This window comes from Natrix helvetica (assembly GCF_964273705.1).
Source record: "Natrix helvetica genome assembly, chromosome: 2".
NCBI classification, from domain to species: domain Eukaryota; kingdom Metazoa; phylum Chordata; class Lepidosauria; order Squamata; family Natricidae; genus Natrix; species Natrix helvetica.
Genome location: NC_138552.1, coordinates 267,180,563 through 267,201,998, shown reverse-complemented (window position 1 = coordinate 267,201,998; position 21,436 = coordinate 267,180,563). Strand labels below are relative to the sequence as shown.

Sequence of the window (21,436 nt, the reverse complement as noted above, 5' to 3'; positions counted from 1 at the left end):
ATGCTTCATTTCCCGAGCCAGGAAAACGGGCACCTAAAAATGCTCAGGAATTTTTCAAGTGGAAACGACCTTCGCCCATCATCACCTATGATACTTGCGCTACCCTTGCCTGGCATCCCTGTTCGGATTCCCACTAGGGGGCGCGACCTTCCATTTTTTCCCCCACCCGTTTCAAAGCTCGGCTTCCCACAATGCACTGAGCATCGGTTATTATACAGTAGTCCTTGTTTGCACTCTGGAAGTGGGAACAATGCTGCAGGCGGCTGCAGGCGGCGACTCGGTTCGTCCGGCCAACCTTTGCCCCCTCTCCCCGTTGGGGAGCGCTGCGTAAAAGTTGCTTCTCTTTCCCCCGCAACTGACTCCCCGTAAACGCTCAGGTAAGAGCGGAGGAGATTTGCTTCGGTGGCTTTTGCGGGCTTGTTCTGGACGGAGCGGAGCGGGCAGTGCGGGGCACAGGCGGAGACCGCTAAGATATGGCTTCTGCTGCTGGTGCTGGCTGGGCAGCTTCGGGAAAGCCGGAGGGAGGCTTTCCACATCCGAATCCCGTTTGCCAGGCTTTCATTGGGCAAGGCTCTGGATTTTGCCCGACGGAGGCTTCTCCCCTCCGCCGTGCCAAGGGGAATCGCTTCGCGTGCTTTCCGAAGCTTAGGAAGGCAGAAGCTGCGGCGTCAGGCGTTGCGAAGCGGGGCGGGGGGGTGTGTGGGGATCCTCGCTAGAGAACCAATGGGTAGTTCTCGCTAGAGTTGAGCGTCTTCTTTCCCCGAGTCTCCCGACTTGGGCGAAGTGTCGAGGGGGGAGGCAGAGCAAGGGGGGAGGCATCGGGCGTCGGCTTGAAGCGGCGATGGTTGATGGAAGGATGTGGCCGGATGCTCGCCTCTTTATCCAGTGTATGTTCCGTCCGTGTGGTTTTTTTTTCCCTGGGAGCGTCTCTCGTACAAACTGTACTCTTGATATGTTGGATCCTAATGCAAAAACACGCGCTGTCTGAAAGGATCTTGTGTGGCATAAGCCCTGAACTTCCCCTATTTCCCTCCCCCTCCCCCTCACTCCCCCCTTTAGCGCTTCACCCCTCTGAAGAAGACCTTGGTGCAAGGAGACTTAAGATGATGTTGTCTCGTCGGGGGCTGCTTCGCGGATCTAGTCCGCGGATTCGGGCGACCCGATCCTGAAGCGCCCCGTCACTCTCTTTTCTCCTTGGTGAATGTTGAATCTTGGGTCTTTCCTGATTTCCTGTTCAGGATTTGAATGGCTTTTAAAGTTTTCTCCGAGCACAGGCGAAAGGAAGATGAGTTCGCTGAGCGTCCATGAGATTATGGCTTGAACTTGCTTAAGGTATGACTCTACTCCTGGCGAATCCATAAATATGTGGGTGTAGTTTAATAAGACTCACCGTTGTGTTATTTCTTTACTCCGGAGTCAGGTTATTTATTAAATTTATATTGATTGATATAATTTTATAAAATGTATATTATTATTTGGTCCTTTGAGTTCAACTTGGAGCAGTAGTGATTCTTTTTCACTTTTTCCTCCTTCCAACCAAGTGGACGTTCTGGAAAAATTCAAAGCGAGACAAATCAAACCTGGCACTTTCTGTATTCAAAGCTGTTGCTGCTGTTGCTATTGTTGTTATTACTATTGATTTAACCTTCAATCTGATTCACAGTCTAGGATTGGTAAAAACTTAACAGTTCAAGTCTAACCAAGGACCTATTAAGTTAGCATCTGAGTATACAGTTCTAAGTAGGGTGTTGTTGTTGTTATTATTTCTTTTATTCATTAAACATGAAACTCAGTCAACTGAACATTTAAAGATGTGTCACAAATACCATTGACTGGTGCTAATGGTTGATACGGGTTGCTGCCAGCGTCCTAGGTATCAACCAAGTATCATCTTCTCCTTCTCATTATAATTTATTCATTAAACATGAAACTCAGTCAACAGAACCTTCAAAAATGTTTTGTATTATTATTATTATTATTATTATTATTATTATTATTATTATTATTATTATTATTATGTTAATCTTTGGTGAGATTCACTGCTCGAATCCTAACCAAGGATCTAGGAACTGTTAAGGTAATGTCGGAGGATATAAGTTGTTCCAAGTAGGGTGGTTTTTTTGTAGAGTCAGAATATTCAAGTCAGGTAAATTTAGAATTTTCAAATAGCGAAGTAGCCTATCCAAACTTTTGGCACAATTTCCAGTGAATAAACTTAGCAACGCAGTCATGGCATTATAGGTAGTCAGTTTGTGAAATTTTGCTGCACCCATTGATCAAGTGGGCGACTGTCTCATCTTTCTCATTACAGAGGCGACATTTGCTGTTGGTAGTAATATGTTGAATTTTGGCCTTCATGCAGTTTGTGGCTAAGACGTGTTCTTGAGCTGCCAAAATAAAGCCTTCTGTTTCTTTTTTCAGTGCTCCTGATCTTAACCAATTCCAAGTTAGTTTTTGGTCAGCTTTGCCTTCAATACTTTTCAAGTATTGGCCATGCATAGCTTTGCTTTTCCAATTTACAGCTCGCTTCTCAATTACTTCTTTCTTATATTCAGCTTTTAACTTAGTTGTCTTCAAAAGGCCTCCTTTATTTACTTCCTTAATCATTGATTCTTCACTTTTCTGGATGTAATCATTCAAGCTGTGTCTTTCTTCTTCCACAGTCTGCTTTACTTGTAGGAGTCCTTGACCACCCTCTGCTCTTGGTAGATACAATCGGTCAACATCACTTTTAGGGTGCAAAGCATGATTCATTGACATAAGCTTCCTTGTTTTTCCGTCCAAATTGTCCAACTCCATCTGGGTCCAGTCAATTATTCCTGCAGAGTATCGAATACAGGTGTAGCCCAGGTATTTATGGCTTTTATGATGTTTTCTCCACTCAGTTTGGACTTTAATATCTTGCGAATTCATCGAATGTACTTGGCTGAGGTTAATTCCTTGACTTTATTATGCATTAAGTCAGAGGCCTCTAAAATCCCCAAGTACTTGTAGCCTTCTTCTGGTTTTACTGCCTTTATCATTTCTTCATTCTCAAATTGTATTCCATCATCTTCTGGGACCTTGCCTGCTTTGGTTGCCATTGTTGCACATTTGTCAATTCCAAACTGCATACCAATGTCTAGGGCTAATTTTTTGTGTGCTTTCAATTAATAAATTCAGTTCAGCTTTTGTTTTACCAAACAGCTTCAAATCATCCATGTACACCAAGTGTGAAATTTTCAGTCCTTTCTTTGCAAGTTCATATCCACAGTTCACCTTCTTCAAAAGGATTGTCAGTGGTAGCATTGAGAGTATAAAAAGTAGGGGTGAAAGGGAATCACCCTGGAAAATGCCTTGTTTAATTTCAACTTCACCCAGTTCTTCTCCATTAGCCATAAGCTTCGTTTTCCAGAGGTTCATTGAAGTTTCCATGAATTTTTGTATGTTGCTGCTAATGGCAAAGATTTTCAGGCATTTCTTGATCCAGCTGTGGGGAACTGAATCAAACACTTTCTTATAGTCTATCCAAGCCATGAGCAGCTTGGTTCATCTTTTCCTTGGATTCTTTAGAATTAGCTTGTCAATCAGCAGTTGGTCCTTTGTTCCTCTTGAATTTTTGCAGCATCCTTTCTGTTCTACAGGAAGCAAGTCATTTCTTTCCAAGTATCTGTAAATTTGGTTTGCAATGATACCAGTAAGGAGCTTGTATGTTGTTGGCAAACAGGTGATTGGCCTATAGTTTCCAGGGTCCTTTCCTTTTTCTTTATCTTTTTGGATCAAAAATGTCCTTCCAGTTGTCATCCATTCATCATTCTCAGTGTTTTTAAGATCTGGTTCATTTGGGCTGCCAATCTTTCGTGCATACTTGTAAGTGCCTTTAGCCAGAAACCATGTAGCTCATCTGGTCCAGGGGCACTCCAATTCTTCACTTTTCTTGACTGCCTTTGCACCATTTCTTTTGTTATTTTCACATCGTCCATTTTATGCACTTTAATAAGAATCCTCAACCTGCTTGATCCATTTTGTATTTCTGTTGTGCTTCTTGTTGTTTTCCCACAAATTCTTCCAGAATTTCAGAACTTTCTCTTTATCAGCTTTTCACTTGTTGTTACTCTATCTCCACTTTCTAAGCTCTTATAAAACTGGTACTGATTTGCTCTGAACTGTGAGTTTTCTTTGAACTGAGTTACTCGATTTTCATACCGTTTAATCTTTTCAGCAATGGCAACAACCCTCTGCTTCAGCTCCTCAATTACTACCGCAATCTCCTTATTCTCCAAATCGTATCTTGCTTCCAGGCTGCTTTTGACCTGCTTGTTCTTTAGCTGACCTTGCCTTAAGTTCTTCAATTTGCTCGTCTCCACAAAATTTTTTGATCTTCAATTCCAACTGAATTTTCCACTTAGGCTTCCCCTTCTTGCCTCTTTGGTTCCTTTGTATTTTCAAACCCAATTCTTTGGTGGTTATGAAGGCTTATACATCAGCTGGTTTGTTTCAGCTAATGTAGTGGTTTGAATGGTTTGCACAGCCTCATTGACCTTTTTAGTACAGTTCTCAATTCTTTCCGGTTCACTTGGTTCAGCTTTGGCAAATGTGTTCTTTCAGCATCTTCCATTTGATGCTTTATTTTCTCAGCTAATTGAGCACTATCTATTGGTGCTTGCTCTTCAGTGCTTCCTTGTTCTTTATCTTCATCCATTTCAGCAGCCTCTTCCTCCCTTTCTTCCTCAGTTTGCTTTTGAGTCTGCAAATCATTCTTGATGTTACTCTTCTTTGTTGGTATACTCAGACCATTAGTTGCTTTCTCTTCGATTCCTGTTAATGCTGCTGTAGTAAAAAATTTGTGGCTCAAAATTACACATCGTTGATCCATTAGCCTTTGTTCACTGATATCACAGTCCGTGTGGTTCACCTTCCAAATCTGATACATTCGTTTTTGAAATCCACATTTTTCTGGCTCAGACTGATAGTAAGCTTCCATAATAGAGATGTTTTCTTCCCTAGTCCAGATTTTTCGCTTTTTTGCTTTTTCTTCCAGTAGCTTGTCAGCTCCATGCCATGGTTGGCTAGCAGAAGGAGCTGAGCCCCATAGCTTATTTTGCGCAGAATGCCCAGGAGCCATAGCATCCAACGGAACCCTTGTTAATCCAGGTGACGGTTCAGACGGCATAAATTTCATTTTTTTCATATTCACCATGTTTGAATGGGTTGTGAAGCAAATTTTGTCTGGCCCTTCACCTAAGACCTGTCTGATATGGTTGCACCTGTTCAGCATAGGCCTTAGGATCACTAGAGCGCGTAAACCCCTCCACCACGACAAGGTAAAGCTCCTAGGAGGGGTTGTTGTTGTTGTTGTTGTTGTTGTTATTATTATATAGCATGCCAGCTACCCAGAAGGGCTAGAAATCCTTTCAGAATTACAGAAAACTAATTCTGAGAACTGTCATCTTAAAAATGATGATGTGATATATTTTATAGTCAAAGAAATATAAAGAAAATGCTATTTATCTTTAAAATCTCCTGATTTATTTTTGCATTGTCCTTCTGCTGTAGGAGATGTGGGGAAAGGGTTCTATTGACTAACATTGTAGTAATATTCATAATTTCCCACGCTGGAGTCTTATGTAGACTTTTGAAAGTGTATAGTAGAAAATAATGTAAATAACATTTGTTTTGTGTTATTTTTCTGAGGACCTTAAATCATGAGACGTTATCTCATTTACTCCCTCAAGCTACTCTGTGGCTGAGTTTATAGAACACCCTTCCTTGCTGAATCAATCCATTCATGGGGTTTTAAAAAGCCTTGCGTTACAAACCAATCAAATGGAATGCATTCATATAGTATGTTAAAGCTGTGGCGGAAAACTCACCCCAGTCAACATTTGGAGAGGATTCAACAATTCTTTTATTTTTCTACGGTCATAAGGTTACAGTGAGTGATTAATCTTTTGCATCCAAATATCAGCAAAGCCCCAAGATGGTATACTGTAGATATTGATCAAAGATAGATTCAGCATGTGTAAAAGACCCCATTTACAGAAAGAATGATTTTCTATATGAAAAGGGTACAAGATAAGAGAAAGGAAGTCACAAGTATCATTCAAAGTGTAAAGACCCTACAGGCACTGTTTTGAAATAGAACTATAGCTGTTTTGAAATAGGGAAAGTGCCAATGCTGTAATTGTTATACCTTCAAGCTGAGCCTGTCTGTCACTGTTGATAAAGGAAGAGAGATAAAGAAGCAACATTACACATCCATGGCTCCACAGCCTTTGCTAAAGGCAAACATTCCATGGGTATTTAGATAATTGACAACATATTGGCATAACTCTAAAATCCCATAATGAACAGAACTACCAAAGCGTACAACTAAAGGCATATAAGCAATAATATCTGTATACAAAAACAACTGTAGAGAAGTATGATTTTAAACAATTAAAAGCAAATTTCTTCTGTCCTTTGCAAGATAACCCTCTCCTCCAAATCTACCCCAAACAAGCTGCTTCCTGAAATCATGACTGGAGCTTTACTGTATATACTTAGCATTGTCAAAGATGGTTTGGCGAGCCATACTGGGCCACAGTTCAGCATCATTAACTATTGTGGATATTTAGCAAAACATGGTTAAGCCAATAATGCCTTGTAGAATGCATTAACTCAACTACACCTTTATGCGTTTTTGGACCAAGATAGGCTTGTTCTGCCATGGGAGGTTCGTTCCTAGATTATCTGGAGGTCTGCACACAAGATACTTCATTATTTCTGTAGCTAAGTAAGATTTGCAATGTTCCTTTTGTAAAAGACCCAAGACCAGATAGACAGACAGGGAGAATAGATTGGGACAGGAAGCAGGCTCAAGTTAAAACAAACACACTCTTGCTTCATATTTTCTGATGATGTGCCAGAGCTCCTGGTGTCTTGTACAAACAGCAAACATTCCAAACAGTTCCTGAATTCCAAGAAGTATTTATTTATTTTTCATCAGACACAATTTTGGCTGGTTGTGCTTTACTTTTACTATTTGGCTATGTTTGCACTTCCTGCTGCTGCCATTTTCCTGTTTCTTCTTCTGAGTAGTTACTTCTGGGCTCTTTATTCCCTGGTTAGCTTCCACCGGTTCTGCTCTGTTTCTGCTTTTATCCATGTTCTGCATCATTTAATTGAAACAACTCTATCTTTATATATATATAAATGGCTGTGTGTGTATGTTCCAGCATAACTCTGGAATGCCTCGAGCAATTTCAACCACACTTGGTACACAGATGACTTACTCTCTGGAAACAAATACTGGGGGGGGGGGAGTAAGACACCCCTAATACCCCTCAGGGTGTGTGGTCTCTTAAGATACAGCCTGTTGTGCCTTAAAATGGATTCTACGGTACAGCCATAAAATGGCTTCTACTTTACAGCGCAGTGGAATTGCCATGGTAACTGCTTCACAGTAATCCACAAGGGGGCTCCCTCTGGTAAGGGGGAAAATCCAACAGAATTACTTTTGGTCTGGACATTTTCCCCCTATAAATAAATACCCAAGCAACGCCGGGTTATCAACTAGTTTGTTATGTTTTCCACAGCATCAGAGGAATATTCCTTCTTTCATTGACTGTGAGCTGCCCTAAATAGAAAAGTTTTCATGACCTTCTGAAATATTGATAGGGGTAAAACCAACCAACTTCAGGATACGTTTTCTAGAAGAGAGGGACTATCACTGAGATGAGGTCTTTGAGTCCTTGATGTTGACATCCTCTCCCTAAGGATCTGAAGCAAGCTGCTCTTTCTCTCTTTTGTTGAATGAATAGATTTCACAAGGAGAAGGTGATCTTGCAGATATCCAAGTCCTGACATGACTGACTTTAAAGGTGACAAACCACACCTACAGTTTTATCCAGAAGCCAATTTGCAATCAGTACAGATCCTGTATTAGAAGTATTATACGAGCAAAATAAATCGAGCTTATTATTGATTGGGCTATTCCATTCTGGATCAGTTGAATCTTGTGGATGATCTTCAAAGGTAGCCCCACGTAGAGTGAATTGTGGTAATCCAAATGTGAGATGACAAGGGCACGTGTTACAACTGGTGCCCCTGATCTGGCACAAAAGTTTTCCAAGCTGATCACAAGAGTTATATAATTTGTCAGAGTTGTTAGAAAATAACTGCTGTTCTACGCTTGGAAATGGAACCCTTTCAAGTGGATTCTTTTGTTATAAAACGTTAAAGCTCTAATTCGTCAAGAACATTGATTCTTTAATATTTTGGTAAAATACAGTAAATAAGTTGTTAAGCCCTGTACATATTTTAAGTATCTTAAAATTCTCATGAATGGACTGAAATGCTGTTATGGGCTGAACAGAACTGACATCTCATACCTGGATCAACATAATTACAAGTAAAGCTGGTGAATAGTATTTCAGACGTAAGTCCTTAAGTCTCATTGAGAAAGTCAGTCTGTGTTTGGGCACTCAGTCTTGTAAGACTCTAGATGCAATCTGAAGTGGTACCCTTCAAAGGAAACTGGGTTAGTATGTACTGACTAGGCTGTAGGCTGACACAAAACTCATTGGTGTGATTGAGATGTGGCAGGTTATTGAATTCAATTGCTCTTGTGGACTGGCTTATTTTTAGAGTACAGATAACTTGGAGCTTTTATTTATTATTTATAGTACATTTACACTGCTTTTCATCTAAAAAGACTCTCTGGACCACTTTCATAGGATCAATGAAAGAGGTTATTCCCTATCCACAAACCAGCAGCCTAAAAAGTGTAACCCAAGGGAAAATGAGTGAAGAGGAAGAAAACATTGGGCACAATTTTAACTAATTTAACTTTAGTCTATTTACATTGCAAATGGGTGAAATGGAGAAATGTCAAGACTGTCTCATAAATGTTCAGTGTGTGTCACTTTTCCCCTATTTAAATGGGGTGGGGATTAAAAAACAAACCCAGTTAAAAGTTCTGCACTTGATCTGATTGTTAAGAACATCTACCCAAACAACCATCAAGGAATTAATCAATTGAATTAAAAATCTATCAACTTACTTTCAGCCTAAGTAAGAGGAAAGAGTTTGTGAAGCTAGAAAGTGGAAGCATTTTATGGAATTAACAAACATGTTTTCCCTATAAATACAAATGCCCATTGTTTCTGTACATGTAGGATGACCTTTACTAGAACCATCTATATTAAAAAGCGTTCTCCGTATCTATGAGCGTTTGGTTATAAATGGAAAAAATTATGGGATAAGTTAGAAATAAGTATTTCTCTAGAAATGTTTGTTGGATGAGTTTTCTCAATAGCCTCTGTGTTATTCATAATAACATGGTTGGTATTGGTATTGGTAGGGATTAGTAGCATCTTTCCAACTTTCTGTCACAGCAATGCCCCACATGGCAGTGTTCCATTTTTTATAATAGTGCTCTGCTTTTTTATAATAGTTAAAATATTGCCTATCTTTTTTATCCATCCCTTCATTCCAGGTGGAAATTGATGTTTCAGGTTAGAACAGAACTAAATTAATAAAAAAATGACAAATATGTAGATACTTGAGTGTTGTGTTCCATTCTTGGCATTTGTTTCAAATAATTTTAAAAAATGGATTTTGGTTAAAAACTAGGAAGAACATCCTAATGGCATAATCTTATAGCAAATAAAAGAGTATAGTGGTTAAGGTATTGGACTAAAACTGGAAGACTGAGTTCTAGTCCTGCTTTAGGCATAAAGTCAACTGAGTGCTTTGGGCCAGTCACTCTCTCTCAGCCTTGGAAGGAAGCAATGCCAAACCACTTCTGAAAATGTTGTCATGAGATCTGCAGGAACTAATCCAGGCAGTCACCAGTAGTCGTCATTGATGTAGAGGCAGAAAAAAAGCAAATATAATTGCCTCTAAAGATTGTGGTTTCTTTTTCTTTTTTTACAGATATGCAAGCAGAGACTAGATAGCTATCCATTGGAACAGCTTGCAAAGAGATTTCCTGTTTTGAATTGGATGATAGATTTAGTCATTGGATTTTCAGAATTTTGAAAGTTTGACTGATGCCCCCAAACCAACAATAGCATCTGATGCACTGTTGGACTAACTGGGTTCCAAAGACCATTGAAATTGATGGTAAAAAATGTAAAACATTACAATCAATCTGGATTTATTTATTTAGTACATTTATATAGCTGTCTTGTCTCACGTGCATGATTTGGGCTGGCATACAAAGTTAAATACACAAAGTACAGTACAAGTAATCCAACAACAGCCCCCCCCCCAAAAAAAATCATTAAAAGCAGTAAAAACATAAAACATAACTTGCAAGAGAACAATTTCGTTTCTTTAATAATAGCCTTTATAGGTTCCATACTTGTCAAGAGAGACTGACTGAACCAGGGGGAGGAGTCAAGCAGGGAGTTAGTGTGAAATCCTTACTTGGGCACAAAAGGCCAAGGTCTGACATCCCCACGCCTTTGCTGTTGAACCTTATCTAGTCTGGCCTAGGTGTAAACTGCAGTCTGGGAAAATTCATGTGAAATAGGGATGAATCAAGATATAGTTTTTCTTTGGTAGGCATTAAGCCTCTTCCAACTTGATACTTTATTCTGCAAGTCATTTGAGCACCTGACACATCTGGAGATCATGGGTGTATTGTGGTTTCTAAATCATATCTGAGAATCTAAGCAGTTATATTTCATTCAGTAAAGTTGTTTAAACAAACCATGGCTAAGCAGAGTAGAAACCAGCTACAACATTAATTAGACTCTAGTGCTACAAGAACATTTAAAATGGGAGTATATTTCATTGAACTTGACGAAGCTTACATCTGAATATTTACACCTAGGAATACTTTATTGTAATTGCAATAAGTGAATGATTGCTATTGAGCCAGATACAATAACTATTTTTTTTATACCCATAGTTTCAGGGTTGTCTAATAGAACAAGCTACATTTAGTGGTACTTGAACATTTTCCATGTTAATTTTTCAAATACCATCTATCGTTTATAATAAGGGTAAGTAAGACTTATATAGCACTGAATTACTCTCAGAGTCTCTGGTAGATAGGGCGTTGGTACTTACCTGATACGCCTCTTCTCATTGTGGGGGAGGAGTATCCAGGATGGGTTGACCTTGTCCACTCTTGATTGGACTGAGTCAGATAAGCTCTTTTAGCCACGCCTTGGTCACCAGGCTCCACCCAGTTATCAGCAAAGAACTCTATCCAACTCGCTGTGTCAACCACTCTAGACTTTATTTTAGTTTCAAACCTTTATTTATTACTTCAACAGAACAGTTCAACAAACAACATAACAATTTCGCAACATACCCATATCAGGGAGGGGCTGGATACTCCTCCCCCACTATGAGAAGAGGCGTATCAGGTAAGTACCAACGCCCTTTCTCCATAGTGAGGGGAGGAGTATCCAGGATGGGACGTACCAAAGCCTACATGTCCCTAGGGAGGGTTACACATTTGAGTATATGCCCAAACTTATGCCTGGTGAGGCTTGTCCCCCTCCCTGTGAATAGCCTGCAACACCCTACGTCCGAATGAGGCTTCCACAGAAGCAAAGGAGTCCAACTTGTAATTCCTCACAAATGGTGAGTGGGGAGAATGGTGGCTGCTCTACAGATCTCAGATAGTGAGGCCTGCATGGGCCAGGCCGCCGAAGTGGCCACACTTCATGTAGAATGCGCTGTGATAGAACTCGGTGTTTGCCGACCCCGTGCCTGATAGGCAGAAGCAATACAGGTTCTTAACCACCTGTCTATCGTGGTGGAAGTCACCTTGTTCCCCAGGGACCCCGGCTGGAAGGAAACAAATAGGGCTTCCGACTTCCTGTTCAGCCTGGTTCTTCTGAGGTAAATCCTCAGAGCCCTCCTCACGTCCAAGGTGTGCCACTTCCTTTCTAATGGGTGAGAAGGGTCCGGGCAGAAATTGGGCAATATCAGCTCCTGCGAGCGATGGAAGCAAGAACACACCTTGGGTATGAAGGAGGGGTCCAACCTTAGCACTACCCTGTCTTGGTGGAACACACAGAGATCTTCCCTGGTAGACAGAGCCTGCAGTTTGGATATCCTCCTGACGGAGGTGATGGCCACCAAAAAGGCCACCTTAAGTGTCAGGAACTTCAGAGAGACAGTACGTAATGGTTCGAACGGAGGGCCTGTCAGAGCGTCCAACACCTTGTGTAAGTCCCAGGAAGGGTACCTGTGCACCGTGGGCAGTTTAAGATTGGAGGCCCCATTGACGAACTGCCTGACCATCGGATGGTGAGTCGGTGTCTGAGATCTACCGCACAGGAGTACCGATGAAATGGCCGAGACCTGTCTCCTAATCGTGTTGGGAGCCAACCCTCTGTCCAGCCCCACCTGAAGGAAGTCCAGAACTTGTGCAACAGTGGCCCGGACCGGATCGTGGCCCCTAGAGATGCACCATGTGGAAAAAGCCCGTCTTGTAGCGCCGTAAATGCGGTCAGTGGAAGGTCTGCAAGCTACCTGGATAGTCTGTATAACCCTGGGGGAGAAGTGATCTTCCCTCAGAATGCTTCGCTCAAGTGCCAAGTGGTCAACTGGAGCCACTGAGGGTCCGAGTGTTCCAGCGACCCCTGACTGAGGGAGATCCTCTCCTGGGGGATCCTCCAGGGCCTGTCCACTGAGAGGGATTGGAGATCGGCAAACCAAGGCCTTCGGGGCCAGTGTGGGGTAATCAGTACCACTTCCGCCCCCTCCCGCAAGATTTTTTGTATGACCCTGGGGATCAGGACTAAGGGTGGATAGGCATAGAGGAGCCCCCGGGGCCAAGGGCCGCAGAGAGCATCTACCCACTCCGCCCCCTGTGTCTGGTACCTGGAGTAAAACCTTGGGAGCTGGGCATTGAGCGAAGTGGCGAATAGGTCAACCTCTGGGCGTCCAAAGCACTCTGCCAGCTCCTCGAAGATTGCTGGCTGCAGCTTCCACTCCGAATTGTCCACCTCAGTCCGGCTGAGCCAGTCGGCTCTGATGTTGTCCACCCCTGCTATATGTTCTGCCCTCAGAGAATGCTGTCTAAGATCATAGGCTATCTGAGGTGCTTCTGTGTTTTCTCATACTTGGACATCCAATTCTGAGTTTGTGGTGGGTTCAGGCATGGGGACCGGACTGTCTGACCCTTTTGCCATGGCTAGAAGGGTACTATGATTCTATGACTAGGATTAGCTCAGAAAATTTCTTGAATGTATTATGAATTCTTTGAGTTCAATTCACTTGTCGGCCACTAGGGTGCGTTGCAAAACTTGTAGATGCAGACGCAGTTCACTGGTCAGCCACTAGAGTCTGTTGCAGGGCTTTGGAAATGCAGGCGCAATTCATGTGTCAGCCACTAGAGTGCGTTGCAAAACTCAGTAGATGCGGATGGAGTTCACTGGTCAACCACTAGAGTGCATTGCAGGGCTTTGGAGATGCAGGCGCAGTTCACGAGTTGGCCACTAGGGTACGATGCAATGCTTTGTAGATGCTGGCGCACATCACTTGTTGGCCACTAGGCATTGCAAATGTTGGCCTGAAATACTGGATTGCAGTTTGTAGAGGAGCCACTAGTGAGCGCTGCTTGTGCCTACTGTTTGGAGTGATTGGTAATGGCGCCTTCCTTGCTGTTAAAGGACGGAAGGCTGAGTCAATCTTGAGCCAGTGAGATTTGAACTGCCAAACTGCAGCTAGCAGCCAACTGAAGTAGCCTGGAGTACTGCACTCTAACCCCTGTACCACCTCCGCTCTAGTTGCCAAGGCTAGTCTGCTAAATATGTCAAGCTGACTCTCCAGTTTTGGAATTCCTAAGGGTCTTTACCCAAACTCGGAACCCGTCTTGGACCTGGCTAGTTTGGTACCTTCTATAGGGGTTGGGCCCTTTCCAAATAATTCATAAACAATAGTAACCAATCCACAAGAGCATAACAATCTCTTCATCTGAACTACATCTGCCTTTTGGCCCTTTGGCTGCCCGAAGGCTTTGCACACACAAGGGAAGCTGATGTTGGGATTCTTTATTGCCCCTCGTTGTCAGGACAACTTATCATTAAAGTTCAAAGAATTTGGGAGGTCGGGTCTGGGCTAGATGACCTCTTTTTCATTCAAGTTTCGTTTCCATGGAGATCTTCCCACGAGGCTTTTACAACCACTTAAGGAGTAAGGCTTGGAATCTGCATCAGGTTTCTCTTTCTTTGTTAGGCCACATGTGTTTGGTCTTAACAACAGCAGATCAGATTACATAGGTTGGGAAGGGTTGGAGTTGCTTTATCATGCAATTCCTGGATCCCTTCCCCTGGAGCTCAATTAGATGGAAACAAGGTCGATCTTGCTTTCAAACAAGGAGAGAGAGGAAACATGCTTTTCTAACTTTGCAGGATCTGCTTTCTCAGTGTATCAGAGAAGAACAAAAACAGGCTTTTCAGAGCAGATTGAATCAACCAGGTGGTAGACTGGATGTTCCTCTTTGCTCCAAGAGGGGGAGGGGAAATCCCAGCAGCTGATTTCAGTTAGACTGCAAACAGAGTTTGGGATTCAACTTCAATGTCCCTTTTACTCGAGGGGAGCTCAAAATAACCTCATCCTTACACTGTTCTGCCTCGGGTGATTGCCCCACCCCCATGCCTGCAGAGGTAGAAGGGAGGCTTGAGAAGAATGCCCCATAGTGAGGGTGACTGCCATCCCTGGATAGAGCCACAGATGCCTGAGGTATCAATGGGAATCCTCACTTGCTGGGAGGGATCCTCCTCTGTGATCGCATCAGGCTCCAGACCTGGGGGAGCCTTTTTGCTGATGCCCTTGCTGATGGAGAATTAAAATGTTAAAGAAAGCTTTTAGTGTGTTTAGGCAGGTATCTTAGCAAGGAAGAGGATTTCATTAAAGCCTACCTCAAAGAAATCTGTGCTAATGTTTTTTTCTTCAATCTGTCCTAAGAGAGAACCATATACAAATTTACAGTATATGCTGGGTCTCCAATCATTTCCTTATGTCTGGATGTAAAGAGATTTCTTGAAATGCCTGTGTCTGAATCCTGATATAGGCTGATACAACAGTCTGTAACAAAAAAAAAATGGGCTGGGATCCAAAGACTGCAAAACAATTTCCAATTGTGGGGTTTGAGGGATGGCACACATTCTTTTCTTCTGAAGTTTCCATATGTGGATCTGGAAATTTCAGTTCAAAGGATCTTGAAGAGCAGAGCTAAGAAGTTGGCTCCTAGATGGGGAGAAGTCAGTTCAAGATTCGTTTTGTGTAATCAAACCAGTCTCCTGCATATGTTTGGTTAGACCTCCCATCATGATCGTTGTTGTTTGAAGTTTGTGAAAATCAGTTCCATACTGATAAGAGAGCTCCTACCTAGGGAAGTTTCAATTTCTACATTTCTGAAACAGAAGGCATGCTCTAAAGGAAGAAAGTATAGATTTTGACTTAGTTGGGTGACTGAGCCAATTACTTTCTCTTGACTTACTTCACTAGCCTGTGGCAGGCCTAAAACTAGGGCAGAAATCTTAAATATGCCAACTTGAGTTTTCAGAAAAAATATGGGACATCATCGCCTTCTGAGCCCAAGTCATGAATTGTAGGAAGCTATGCATGGCATAGGGTCAAGCTACCCCAGGGTCTGCTTTAATGGTGCACCTTCTAGTAGTTTAGAAGTAATTTATTCTGTTTTTCTATAGAGGGCTGGTGCTATGGGACAGATTGCCAGTAGAACATAATAGTTCCTTCCTACAATTTAGGAGATGGCAGAACATTCGCCTTTTAATGTTTTGTGTTTTGACACTCTAACTGTATAGCTTTACATTTTAGTGGTTTATTGTTCTTGTATTTTTAAACCACTTAAGAGCCGTGAAAAGCATACGAGACATATACATCTTCTCAATAAAAATAAACATTCTAGCAATACAGCTAAATATTTGGGAACGTCTAAAGTGATTTTGAGGAACCTGGCCAAAATTTGCTGTTGAGGGAAGGAATGGGTTGCTAATGACAACAAGAAGGTTAGCAAATAATACCAAGGATAATCCGTGATGGGCATATCAGGGAAGTAGAGCATTTGTATCCCATTTTTTGAATGTATGGCCATTAGATTTCTCTTTTTATCCTTTTAAAAAACTATTTGAATCTTTTCCCTCCTTCTTCCTTGACAGGGCACCCATCTGATTGCTGTTATTTTGTTCTCTCCCATCCACAGCTGAGGAACAGTTGAATAGAAAGAGAAGAAAAGAAAGCAGCAATTCAGACTTTGCTTTGTGACTGAAGTTAATAAGCAAGATGAAATCATGTGATGGCTTTTCCCTTGGTGTTCACCGTTCAACTTCTGGTTTGCCTTATAGGCTTGGTAAATACAAGGAACTTTTTCAGGGGTGAAATTTGACCAGTTCGATCCGGTTCGGCCGAATCGGTAGCGCTGGCGATTGGAGGCTCCGCCCACTCACCCAGACGTCATCATGTCCCATTTTTGAAGCTCTGAGCTTCAAATGCTATGCACGGCCATTTTGGCAAAGGGGGCGGGGTTTCAGGAGGCAAAAAATGCTGTATTCAGTGTATAAGACGCACCTAGATTTTCAGCCTGGTTTTTTGAGGGAAAAAGGTCCGTCTTATACTCCGAAAAATACGGTAACTTGCCCTTTCCCCCACTTCCTCAACCATTTCATCTTTTCCTTTTTACCAGTTCTTTGCAGAGAAAGTAAAAAGATGGACTAAGTATTTATTTCCACAGTTTCTGCACCATCCTAATTTCAATTCTCGGTGTGGCATGGGAATCTCAAAATACCAATCTCAAAACATAACCTATACATAATCAAAATCAACAATAATAAACACTAGCTTTTATTTTATTTAGGTTTGATAATCTCACATTTTATTTATTTATTTCCTGCCTTTATTATTTTTGCAAGTAACTCAAGGCAGCAAACATATCCAACATATTTTCCTCACAACAACAGCCTTATGCGGTGTGTGTGTGAGAGAGAAGGGGAGAGGGAGGGAGGGAGGGAGGGAGGGAGGGAGGGAGGGAGAGAGAGAGAGAGAGAGAGAGAGGGAGGGAGGGAGGGAGGGAGAGAGAGAGAGAGAGAGAGAGAGAGAGAGAGAGAGAACGAACGGCCCAAGATCACCCACCAGGCTTTCATGGCTAATACAGGACTAGAACTCATGTTTTTCTAGTGTGGTGTACTAGACCAAATTTTATAAATAACTTGAGACAAAAAACGTATAATAATCCTTCCTCGACCATTCTCTCCTATTTTAAGAAGTCTTACTCGCTTCCTTGCAACCCTGCTTAAAAAAAGACAATGGCTAAATATATTCCTAGGGCAAGACTGTTGTATAAAGTTTGGCCTATCACTGAATGACCTGACTTCTACTCCATGCATCTTTCATGTGGGGATGTAACAGTGGTGGGTTCCTACCGGATTGCTTGGCAGTCTGGGTCACTGGAACTGGCAGCGACCCAGGTTTGCCACACCCCCAAACTGGTTCCCCTGTAGGCTCCACCATCTTGTTTTTGGCTTCTGCGCATGCGCAGAGCAATTTTTGTTGTACTGCATATGTGTGCACAATGTGCATCAAGAGCGCATGCATCACATCCCTGAGCAAACCGGCAGTAGCGGCTGCCGGAACCCACCACTGGGATGTAAATATAGCCCCTTTTGATAACGTAATATGATGAGTAAGGTTGAAGATATCCACTCCTATGTGACAACACTTTAGAGATCATACTGCTCAATCATATTTTCTGTAGGGTAAACATAACTAGGCTTTTAACTGTTCTTCATAATGATTGGTTTCCAGATTTTCCATCGTTTGTTTTCTAGCATCTGCATAATACTGCTTGTTCATGTTTAATATGAGTACTATGAGTATATGCTTTCCCTAAATAGCGTTATATTTTCTTTATTTGACTTTTCCAGCTTCACAAAAGGTAAATAATTTATTTGCCAAAATTAACCTTAAATATGTTTTATATTCAAAAACATTAGGCTTAACAGCCTGTTTTTCATTATAATACTCTTTTTATCATTTATTTGATAAATATTGAATCGATTTATACAATCACACAAACTTTTCATGAGCATGCCAAGTAGACACTGATTTTGTGTTTCGGCTCTTTGATGGTAAACAGTTTTGGATGTCTGGATTTTAAATGATCCAGCTGGAATTTATTTTAAGAATATACCATTTCCCTGAAAATAAGACCCCCCTGGATAATAAACCTAATTGGGCTTTTGAGCGCATGCGCTAAAATAAGCCCTCCCCAAAAAATAACCCCTCCCCAAAAATATTGCAACATAGTAGCAGCCATGAGGTGACCACGCTCACCGCCTCCTGCACCTCAAAAATAATAAGACCTCCCCAAAAATAAGACCAAGTATTTATTTTGGGAGTCAAAAGAAAATTTTGATTTCCTTCTTTCTAGCTAATCTACTTAGGTCTAGAGCCGAGGGAGTTCACTGTTCCTCAGATATCCGGGTGTGAGTCCCTTGGTGTGAAATGGGGCCCAGGGAGGTGGCCTGTAGCCCTGATGTAACAGTGGTGGGTTCCTACCGGATTGCTTGGCAGTCTGGGTCACTGGAACTGGCAGCGACCCAGGTTTGCCACACCCCCAAACTTTGTACTTTGAATTCTGGACCAAGAGATGGTATTGTTTTCAGGCAGGAGGTACTTGCCAGTTTTAAAGGGGTTTTATTTAATTTTGAGATTCTATGGATACGATTTAGGGATTGTGCAACCTGTTTTCCATCAGATTTGCTCATTGGGAAGTCCAACACTCCAGTTTCCTGCTATAGAAATAACAGTACATTTGAATGGGAAGCTACTTGTTTAACGAACATAAAAGCACTACCCTTTGGAAAAGCAGAGTTTTGATTAATATACTGTCTCTATCACTCCATTTTTAATTTTTATTTTTTTATTGCATTTGTTTTAAATGGCATAAATTGTATGTTTGACTTAGTACCGTCACATCATCACTTTCCAGTCTAGAATATTTTAGCAGCAACCTTTGATTGTGGTATCCTTTTGGACCAACTTTGGGAGTTGTGAATATGGGTGATGTGTTGCGTTGGTTTACTTCATTCCTCCAGGGCCAGTTCCTATTGGTGTTGATGGGGGAGGGGGAGAATCCTGCCCATAGCATTTGCTTTGTGAAGTGCCCTGGGGCTTGATTCTCTTTGCTTCTGTTTACATGAAACTGCTAGGTGAGGTCATCCAATGGCATGGGATGAGACATGGGGTGAGGTACCATCACTATGCCTTACATTAAAGGTAATATTTGTACTCATGTTTTAGTTTCTTGCCTGGACTATCTGGAAGGGTTGAAACTTGTCTTTAACGTCTTGTGAAAGGCTGAGAGTCTCTGATCCTGTCAGCTTTACATAAGACCTTAAAGACAAGTTTCTGTCACCATGCTTGGGGATCAAGGTCTGTGTCTGAGCCCATGCAATGAGTGTGTTGATTTGTGGTTTTTTTTCCCCTTGGCCACGGTTTATATCTACCCTGTTGTTTCTTTTTTATGCTATTTTAATTACTGTACTGTTACTCTTCCATAGTTATGTATTGCAATAATAAGTATTTTTAAATTTATTTTTTATGAATAAATGAAAATAATAATTATATGGAGAGCTGACTTAGACATTTTATAAAATTCAACTTCAACAATGCCTGGGTGTGGTTGTCCCTAAATCTAGACCTTGGAACATAATTGCCTCACTAGATGCAGCTCCTTGGGGAACTGTTCTAGATACAGAGGGAAGTTCTGTATGAGCTAAAAGGACAAGGAAGGAAGGAAGGAAGGAAGGAAGGAAGGAAGGAAGGAAGGAAGGAAGGAAGGAAGGGAGTGAAGGAGGGAGGAAGGAAGGAAGGAAGGAAGGAAGGAAGTTAGATGTAATAATGAAGGAGGCCTACCATTAAGTAAATAGAGAACAAAAGGAACATAAGCTTGAAAGAGAAGTTAAACACAACAAAAGCCTCAGTAGATGCACCTGGCTTGAAGAGAAAATGGTAGTTATCAGATGAAGATCTCTAACTCATATATTACTTAAATCTTCTTCCCAAAAATTCAAGTGAATCTAAGCAGAACCACCCAGAAAAGGAGGGAATACTGTAGTAACCCAACATAAGGAGAAATAGATAGTATTTGGATACAATGAACCATTTGAGATATCTAGGCCCAAGCAATTATATCCAAGTCTTGAAGGAGTCAAGCCCTCTTTTGATCTTCATGAAGGCGAAAACAGAAAACTACAAATGAGTCAGAATGGCACTGATAACTGGGTAAAATTCGGAATAGGTTATTAAAAAGCTGTTGTATGACAATTTAGAAAAGAATGCAGTACTTGGCAGGAAACAGCATAGATTTATCAAGAGTATATCATTCCAGAACAACTTGATCTCCTTTTTTTTGATTGAGTGGTAATTTAGTTGACTCTAAGAATGCAGTGAAATAATCTATCTTGACTTCAGTAAAGTATTCAACAAAATATATTGATTCTAGCAGAGCAGATGATTTGGGCTAAGTGATACAACCGTAGCACAAATACAGAATACAGTTTACAGTTGATACAACCGTAGCATAAATACAGATACGATTTGTAGCACAAATACAGAATAACTACTATAGTTAAATAATCATATGCAAAAAGTATACTGTATGTCAGTGATTCTATATCAAGCTGGATAGAAGTTTTCACTGGTATACAGATAGTCCTCAATGTACAACAGTTCATTTATTGCCTGTTCAAATTTACAACTGCACTGAAAAAAGTGACTTATAACAATTTTTTATATTTACAACCATTGCTGCATCCCCGTGGTCACATGATCAAAATTCAGATGATTGGCAACTGGTTCATATTTATGATGATTGCTATATCCCATGGTCATGTGATCACCTTTTGTGGCCCTCTTGTGACAAGCGAAGTCAATGGAGAAGCCAGATTCACTTAACAATTGTGTTGCTAATTTAACAACTGTGGAAATTCACTTAACAGCTATGAGAAGGGAGGTCAAAAAAATGGGGCAAAACTCAATTAACAAATTTCTCCCTTAACAACAGAAATTTTGGGCTCAATTGTGCTCATAAATCAAAGACGATCTGTACTGCAGGATTCCACTCTATTTATTGCATATAATGAGAGGTTATAAAATACGATTATCAAATTTGCAGATGATATAGAGGGGAATAGCAAAAACCTTAGAGGTGACAAATCAGCAGTGGCAAATGCAAAGTCCTACATTTAGGTAGGGAAAAATCAAGGGAGTGGCTATAAAATGTGGGACAGTGGTGGGTTTCAAAAAATTTTTAGAACCTATTCTCTAGGTGTGGTCTGTTTTGTAGGAGTGGCTTGGCAGTCATGTGACCGGGTGGGCGTGGCCAAGTTGGAAAATGTGGTGAAACTCACTTAACAACGCTCTTGCTTAGCAATCAAAATTTTGGGCTCAATTGTGATCATAGGTTCTCTCCCCCCGCTCT

At 41.4% G+C, this 21,436-nt stretch overlaps 1 protein-coding gene across 1 annotated transcript in view; it reads left to right on the top strand.

Annotated features, from left to right (window-relative positions):
- Positions 1 to 239: 239 nt before the first annotated feature.
- EXTL3 (exostosin like glycosyltransferase 3) overlaps positions 240 to 21,436 on the top strand; it is a 154,020-nt gene continuing 132,823 nt past the window's right edge. The window contains exon 1 of the mRNA XM_081943778.1: positions 240 to 377. The gene's annotated coding sequence lies outside the window, so the exon portion shown is untranslated. The remainder of the gene's footprint in view (positions 378 to 21,436) is intronic.